The sequence below is a fragment of the Humulus lupulus genome, chromosome 4 (genome assembly GCF_963169125.1).
Source record: "Humulus lupulus chromosome 4, drHumLupu1.1, whole genome shotgun sequence".
Classification (NCBI taxonomy): Eukaryota; Viridiplantae; Streptophyta; class Magnoliopsida; order Rosales; family Cannabaceae; genus Humulus; species Humulus lupulus.
This window is the reverse complement of record NC_084796.1, coordinates 62,272,131-62,281,264: the sequence shown is the minus strand read 5'-3', so window position 1 is coordinate 62,281,264 and position 9,134 is coordinate 62,272,131. Positions and strand designations below refer to the sequence as shown.

At 43.3% G+C, this 9,134-nt stretch overlaps 1 long non-coding RNA gene across 1 annotated transcript; it reads left to right on the top strand.

Annotated features, from left to right (window-relative positions):
- Nucleotides 1–8,296: 8,296 nt before the first annotated feature.
- Nucleotides 8,297–8,934, top strand: LOC133828993 (uncharacterized). Its single transcript, XR_009891437.1, has 3 exons — nucleotides 8,297–8,342; nucleotides 8,431–8,495; nucleotides 8,844–8,934. It is a non-coding gene; the product is annotated as an uncharacterized LOC133828993 (long non-coding RNA).
- Nucleotides 8,935–9,134: the final 200 nt, after the last annotated feature.

Below are 9,134 nucleotides of genomic sequence, written 5' to 3'. Positions count from 1 at the left end.
CGCCTTTATTTTCTCAGGGTTGGCTTCCACTCCGCGGGAGCTGACAATGAAACCGAGGAACTTCCCAGACGAGACCCCGAAAGTACATTTCTTTGGATTCAGTTTCATCCCGTACTTTCGGATCACGGCGAAAGCTTCCTCAAGGTCGTCACTGTGGTCCCCGGAGGTCTTGGACTTTACCAACATGTCGTCCACGTACACCTCCATTTTCCTCCCCAGTTGGTCCTTGAACATTCTGTTTACTAGACGCTGGTACGTCGCCCCAGCATTCTTCAAACCGAAAGGCATGACCACGTAACAGTAGACACCCTTGTCCGTGAGGAAGCTGGTGTGTTCCTGGTTTGCGACATGCATCTTGATCTGGTTGTATCCGGCGTACGCATCCATGAAGGATAAGAGTTCGTACCCGGAAGTAGCGTCTACCATCTGATCGATTCGCGGAAGAGGGAAACAATCTTTCGGGCAGGCCTTGTTTAGGTCTGTGAAGTCAATGCACATTCTCCAGGACCCATCGGGTTTCGGGACCAGAACTGGGTTGGCCAACCACACGGGGTAGTGCGACTCCTGGAGAAACCCTATGGACATCAACTTGTCCACTTTAGCTTTGACGGCTTCGGCCCTCACTGGGTCTAACGGCCTCCTCTTTTGGCGAATTGGAGTTGCAGATGGGTCTATGTTGAGTGCGTGGCACGCAACATTGGGATTAATCCCTGTCATATCAGCGTGGCACCATGCCAGGATATCCTGATTATCCTTCACAGTGGCCACGATCTTATCTCGAATGGCCGACGGCAGGTTTTTCCCCACCTGAATGACTTTGGTGGGTTCTCCCGGGTTGAGGATCACCTCTTCGACTTCCTCCATCGGCTCTATTGCTTTCTCGATTCCCACTCTTGGGTCGAGTTCGTCAAAGTATGCCTCCTGAGCACCCCCAGTTTCTGGTAATTCTTCCGCCAAAGGAATGGCAGCAATCGTCTCCTGGACCGTGTAGACGGATCGGACGGAGACGTTATAACAGCTCCGTGCACTTCGTTGGTCTCCTCGGAGGGTGCCAATACGCCCATCGTCGCATGGAAACTTCAAACATAAGTGGCGTATCGAGGTTATGGCCCCACAATCGATTAGGACCGGTCGGCCTAAGATGGCATTATACGCCGTGGGGCAGTCGACCACCACGAATGTGCTATGCTTGAAGGCGCAAGCGTCGCTTTCTCCTCTGAGGGTGACTGGAAGTTGAATTTTGCCTAATGGCATGAGTGCGTCCCCATTGAACCCTTGAAGCTGGATGGGGCATGGGGCCAGGTCATTCTCGGTTAATCCGATCGCGTGGAAGGCCGCTTTGAAGAGGATGTTTACGGAGCTTCCGTTATCGACCAAGATCCGTGAGACCTTCTTATTGGCAATCTGGGCTTCCACCACGAGGGGATCGTTGTGGGGGAAGTGCACATGTCGAGCATCGTCCTTCGTGAAGGTGATGGGAAGATCCATCATTCGGGGACGTTGATCAGGTGATTGAACCAAGGCGCACATCTCCCCAGTGTGTTCTAACTCCCTTAAGTACCTCTTCTGGGAGTTGCGGGTGCTTCCGGCAAGGTGCGGTCCTCCGGAAATTGTGGCTACGTGTCCGTCAACGGGTGGCGAAGCAAGGCCGGGCGGATATGGGTTGCCAGGCCCTAGAGCCAACAAGGCAATGGGTGCCGGAGCGGCTAGAGCAGGAAGCGCTGGGAACTGAGACCCGGGAGCTTGGGGGTGACCGGCTCCAGGAGCGCTAGTGGTTCCCCTCTGTCCCAGGGAATATGCAGCTCCGTGAACTACCCCCTGTCCGGGATAGATAATGGGTATCCTCACCCACTGACCGAGGTGTCCCGCTCTTGCCAGGGACTCGATCTCATCCTTCAGCTGAAGGCACTCGTTCATGGTGTGCCCCACGTCTCCGTGGAACTCACACCTTTTATTGGAGTCTCGCGGACGCCTTCCTCCGTGAGACACTTTCGGGGGCTTCCTGTAGTTGACCATATTACAGGTCGCCCGATAGACATTCTCTCGCGAGTCTATCAAACTGGTATATTCCGTGAACTTGGGCTCATAGTCCTTCCGGGGCTTCTTTGAATGGTCTCCCCGGTTGGAGTTTCTTCCGCTTCGTTTGCTCCGCGATTGGCTCAAATTTCGTTCTGGGGCTTCCGCTTGCGGCTGCGGCATGCCAGGAGCGATACTACATCCGGTTTGTACAGCTCCGTACCCAGAGAAATGGGTTTGACTCGGCGTCCGAGCAGACGCGGAAGGCCCATACACACTTGGAGTGAATTGGGCTCCTGGAAGCGTGAGGGCTGGTGCGGGAGCTTGCGAAGAAAAGCTCGGCGCAGTCACGGAAGGCGTTGGAGCCGGGGGAACTCCAAAGGCCTGCTGGTAGGCATCCTCAAGGTTGATGATTCCCTGAGCTTTTGACATGAATTCGGACAGCGTTTCTGCCCGTCTCCTTTGCATTTCCCCCCATAGCAGGGAGCCGACAGTAAGGCCCGATTGAAGGGCGATCAGCTTCATGTCATCGCTGACCTTAGTCTTTGCAGCAGCTTCCATCATTCTCTGAATGAAGGCTTTGAGGTTCTCATTGGGCTGCTGCTTGATGTTGGTTAAGGAACCGACCTCCATGTCGTGGTCGCGGGCAGCAATGAACTACCTCCTAAACGCGGACTGTAGCTCCTTCCAACTGTGGATTGATCCGGGAGCTAATCTTTTCCACCAGTCCTCCGCAGACTTGGTAAGGGTGAGTGAGAAGCACATGCATTTGGCGTCCTCACTGACACGCGCCACTTGCATCATTTTGTTGTATTTAGCTAGGTGGGTACGCGGGTCTGTCCTCCCATCATATAATTCTATGTGAGGCATTTTGAAGTTATCCGGGAGGGACGTTTCCGCGATCCTCCGAATACATGGTTCCGGGTCTTCCTCCTCAGAGTCTGACAGGGCCCCACTTTGCTTCCGGACCAGCTTGGTCAAGGCAGCAATCTGTTCCTCGAGCCTCTTCGTATCACTCTCCGGGAGGTCACATCCCCGGAGCTTATCATTAATATGATTTCGGAGGTCATCTCCGCGAGGCCGGGCCTTTTCTCCTTTGGCCTTTTCATACTTGGCCTCCAACCTTCTTCTTAGGTCCACCGTGGACCAGCTATCTTCGGAGTGCGAGTTCGCAGCCCGACCGTCCTGGTTGACGGAATCACTGGGGCAGTTGTTCCTTCCCCTAGGCCTGGGTGTCTGAGCACCGGGCCCTTTAGGCACGGAGTGCCCCCTTGGGGCTGAAGGACGTCTGGGCTTAGGAGCGCCAGAGACCTTCTGCGCGCGGGGGGGGGGGGGGGGGGGGGCAGTCGGCCTGGTGATTCACGCCTTTAGGAGGTGCAGGGGCGTCAGCGCGTACAGGCTCTCCAACTTTTTCTTTGCCCTTGTTAGGGGCGGCTTTGGATGGTCCAGCAGCGGTTGGATCCGGCATAGCGGCATCAGCACCACCTAAAACAGAGGCGTCCTCGTCCGAGTCGCCTAGGTCTCCGAACTTGCTTTGGAGGCGCTCCATCATGCGCTGCATTTTTTCGGAGAGGCGCTCCTGCTCAGCAAGCTTGGCTTTGGTGACCTCCAGTTCTTCGGCTACTTGGACCAGTTCTGAGTCCTTCTCATAGTAGCAGCCGTCCTTGTAATAACCGTCTTGGACATACTCTTCTTCGTCTTCTAAGTATGTCGTATCTTCAGTACTGACCCGATCCTGGCGGGATGTCGGGCCTTCACCTTGGTAGTCCAAGGGTTCGTTTTGTACCGCATCTTCCATCACGGTATCGGGGTTGACCGTAGCATTTTTGTCAACAGCGGATTTTCTCGTAGTCACCATCTCTTTAGCACGAAGTGAATACAAAAAACGTACACAGAAAAAGAGCTGACTAACAACTTCCTACAGCTCTCAATGAAAGCACCAAAATGTTTACCGAGTTTTTTGGAAACGAATACAAACAGAATAATAAAAAGATAAGAACTGTAGAAATGCTGAAATGTAACTAAACAAACAGTGTTTTTACGTGGTTCAGGCGTTAACAAGCCCTAGTCCACGAGTCGATGTTATTATACTTGGAAAAGGTTACAGTAAGATGGCTGGTGCACAAGAACTTCCCACACTCACAGTGTTTCTCTCGGGTTCTCTTGAAGAAGATGAAGCTAGAGAGATTTTAGTAGAGTTTTTGCTATGTGATCTATTGGCCGTCCCTCTTCTTGTAAAATGAAGGGGTCTTTATAGCTAGGGTTTCGGATTAGGGTTTTTCTCTACGTATATGAGTCTTAATTACACCAGCCATAAATAGGGGATACAATTACTGTAGTAGCATGGCTACAAAACTCTATGTGGGTATATTTACGTGAAAGTATGGGGAACACACAAAGTCAGCCGTCTTTTCCAAGTTGTCAGCGGAACAGTAGGCGAAAAGGTACCCTTAGGCGTGCTGGGATGTGTGCGGCTTTGACCTGACGGGCGTGTCAGGCGGGATCCTGTGTCAGGCGGATATCATTCCAAATATGTCTCCTCCAGGACTCGACCGTTTGGTTTTGTTCCGTGCGAGGCACGGAACTGTTTCCGCGGAGACCACTCGAAGAGCTTCTCCTGGAAGGGGCTTCCCCGAAGGATACCCCTTCGGGAGTCCGGGAGAGTTGACGAGTTTCCGTGTTGTGTTTGCTTGGAAGAGTAATCCGGACACTAAACAGGAGAGGCGAAGCCTTTCTGTCCATCCGCGAGCTCTGGTTACCTACCGTGAAAGACATCGATAATTCTTCTTCCCCGAGGACATCAATCTAAACGCTATCCGGAAATCTGGATAACAAACCCTTAAGGGAACTAATATACCACTACACCAAATACCCATTTCCATAACACATAAAAATAATACTAATCAAAAAGTATTATGCTAGAGTACTATGTTGGGCCACTTTATGAAAAAGGCGGTAATAATTTCACCATCCTGCCACTTGCTTTTTTTTCATTAAAATTTGTGAGACCGTGAGACACAATTCCCTTCCTTCAATTCCTTCTCCTTTTTCCTCATCATTCTCTCTCCTCTCTCTCGGATCTCTTTCTCCCACCAGACCTCGCTCCTTCAATCTTTCTCTCTCGCCTGTGTGTTTATGGAGCTCGAACTTCCCCTACACGCGCTGGCTAGGGATCTTCAGAGGGCGTCGAAGCTTCGACCCACGCGGGCCCAAGCCCTCACACGACAGCAGAGGTGAGCGACGACACCGGAGGCCAGCTCTTCTTCTCCTCTTCCCTGTGTGCGGCAAAGCCTTCTTCCCAGCGTGAGACCAGCTAGCTCCATCCAGACTTCAGTTCGGGCATTCTTCGTCGCCCAGTCACCTTCTCCAGCCTAGAGGCATGCAAGCCAAGCATTTCAGCATTTTGGTATTTTTCTCTTTTTTTTTTTTGCGATGAGTTTTTTTTCTACAAAATAACTTATATTTCAATAAATTTGATTGAGTATTACTGATTTTGTTGAAAATGTGTGTATTTGATAGTGGTGTTCCATTATCAGTGATTCATTTGTGAGAATGGAAATGTTTATAAAATATACAATTTAACTATATAATTAATGTAGTTATGATGTTTGATTGAATGTTTGAATGAAAAAAAAAAAGCTATAGACATCTATTTATTTGATCTATATTTAAAGTGACTGGTTATTATCGTTGAGGCTGATTCTTAAATTTTCTCTTATAAGGGATATATGGTGTTCTAAAGTGTTTCATTGCAAGGCCTTGGCTGATATGAAGGTATTTCCTTTACCTAACTGTAATTTCATTCTTAGTTCATAGCTTTGGAATTCTGTTTCACATTATTGCTGCTGCTGTCTAGTACTAGTCAAAGTAGTTTTTCTTTTCTTGTGACAACACTACTTCATGCTTCTCTTGCAGAAAAATTGTGATATGTTAAAGTTTTTTTTTTGTTATAATTGTATTACTGTAGTTGTTGAAATTGCAAACATTATACTTGTTTTTGTTTTGCTAATATATGCTCCAAACACAAGCATTAAAAACAGATTGCTAATTGTGTCATATTGGACTCTTTATTATTAACAGAGGAGATTAGAAAGACAATCATTTATGTGTATAGGAGATGAGATGTGAGGTGTGTTATATATCATGTGTCTAAATATAAATGCTTGTTAACATGATGGTATGTTTGTTGTATGTTCTCTTCACCAAAAGTCTTGGCCTACATATTCCATGTCACACATGCTAATATATTATATTAGCACATATGCTCATGTATATTCCCTCTCTCTTTCCAATGAATATTTCTACTCTCTATTGTGTTGGCTTAAAAATACTTATCTGAGTGTTCAAAGCAAATTAAATATTACCTTTATCTTTATTTTTTCCATAGTATAATTCATGTCTTACATGTGTATATATATAGATAAGTATTAAAACAGAATGTCTTGAAATGATCAGTAAGTCTTGTAAAGCTGTAAAATTTTATTTTTCTTTTTCAATATCAAAAGTTCTCAGTTTATTTATCATTGTTTTATGACAAATTGATGTGGTTTCAAGGCTGGATTAAATTACTAAAAGAAACGGTGTTGCAATTTTAGAGTGTGGGCAACCTTAAAGGTTCTACCATTATAGGTGAGATCTATTTCACATTCTTATAAGTATATTGATTAGTGTTATTATTTACTTTTAAGTTTTTTATTCTTTAGTTTCAGATATTCTTTAATTATCAACATTTGTTTATTATCAATGCTCTCCAACTAGATGAGATTAGATCACTACAGGTTGCTCAAATCATTCATAAGAATTAATCTGTTATTATTGTCATTTTAATTGTTGATGAATAATATTGATTAATGCCCTGTATAGTATGTTTCAATATAATTGAAGGTTTGGGTTGATCATTATGAGTATTTATGTCTTGGTTCGTGTTTATGCTTGTAGCCTCTGTAAAGAAGAGAGAGTGCAAAGCTTGATTCTTCATCGATGAATGTTTACATTGTCTAGTGTGTCATGTTCTGCCAGTTGAATAATCTATGCTCTTTTGATACTCTGTTTGATTAGCTTAATGGTCCATTGATTGTGAAGAAAACATAAAAACTAAATTCTTCTTTCGCTCATTTTGGATATAGCAAGAAGTAATTCTATATGTTATATGTTGTGTGTGTTTATTTTTGTATGACTTGTGGGCTTTCTAAGTTTAATGTTTAATGTCTATAAGTTTATATGTTTTGTTTGTTTGATGGTTTAATTTTGATTTTTCTCTTATAAATATTTTTTTCTTCCTTAAAGAGATTAATGCGCTGAATGTGGTTTGTGACATTTTATATATTGTTTTCCATCTTGTTATTAGGTTCATATGGGGCACAATTGCCGTAACTTTTTCTTAATAGAGTAATATTTATGCATCTTGTACACATTGCTGTAACTTTATATAAAGAATACAAGGACTCCAATAAACTGACTTTCTTTGGAAACCAGATTGATTTTGTTTAGTTCTTTGTTCACAATAACACTTTTTTTTTTCTCCATTCAACCAGGTTTACATTTTGAGTAAAGTTTCTTGAGTTTTTATTTTATGTTTTTGGGGTTATCTATTATCTCAAGTTATAGTCTTCTTTCGATTTTTTTTTAACAAATAATAAACATTTTTGTTCATATATAAATATATATATAAATAATTTGCAGAGTTTTGCATTTGAGGAAATAGGACAAAGCAAAGAAAATTTCTTAAGAAACTCTCTATAAAATGCAATAACAAAACAACCTTTTCAACTTTTTTTGGTTTTGATGGTCTGCTAAATAGTATGTATGTATATATGCATATGTGTGTGCGCTACATGGCATAATGATATAGTTGAATAATAATTAGATATTTGTTTTTCTATGCTGCTGGGCTATGAATCTCAGACCTCTTTGTTTCTAGTTTAAAATGTGCATCAACTGTTTTTCTGGTTTAATGATATAGTTGAATAGTAATTAGACATTTGTTAGTTTTATGGAAATTAAGTTGGGAGTTGTAATGTTTTCTAAATTATTTTTCCATCATAATACTTTCTATTTTCTGCAAATGACTTGATTGCTAGGCATACATAAGTAACATTCATATTGCTCTAGGAGTGTGGTAGTCTGATAAATAAGTGTATATATTGCTCTGTATAATATGCAGGGTATGTGGTTCTAAATCGTGCCTCATACTTATCACTGACAATTAAGTTCTAGTTCTAGTAGTCCAATTCAAGCAATATGATGTGTGTTTTATATTGCAGGATCCCCGTCCATTGCCTTATCTGGCTGGAAAAGTCTCTAACAATTATGACATTCAGTTAGAGGTATTTAGCTGTAATCTCAAAAAAAAGTTGTGCAACTAGTTTTTCTATTGTATTATTCGGATCATGATTAAATGCTTGTTCTTGCTAGGTTGAAATCAAACATGCTGGCGCAAAGGATTCAACTGTGGTCACCAAGAGTAATTTCAATCACTTGTAAGCGTCCATTAATTACATTACTTACAGTAGATTATTTACCCAATTCACTTCTCTATTGCCTCAATCTGGATTTCTTCAAGCCTACTTTTGGTTAGTTAGGTCAAATTGGAATCATATTGATTTTCTATAGGTAGTACTTCAGTTTGACATACAGTGTCTTATATGTTATGCCAAGCAGCTTTTCACGCTATACTTTTAGGATTGTCTTAAAATCCGCTTGTACATGTTTAAAATTTACATGATGGCCAAAACAGCAGGCATGAAAATCCCTCATTTCTTTCTCATGTCATATCTTTATGGGGTCATTCTGTTATTAATATTAATTTTGGTAAACTCATGTTACAGATATTGGACATTGACTCAACAGATAGCACATCATACTATTAATGGTTGCAACTTAAGACCTGGCGATCTCTTGGGAACTGGAACCATTAGTGGACCTATATGGTTTCAGTTTATATATATATAAGTGGTGGAGATAATTTCATATGAATCTGGCTTCAGCTCTGCACTTCTATTATTTTGATTTAGGTTGATCATTTTGAATGTTGTATGTCCAAACAGGAGCCAGAGTCCTTGGGATGCTTGTTAGAGTTGTCATGGAATGGACAGAAGTCACTGTCATTGAAAGGGGCA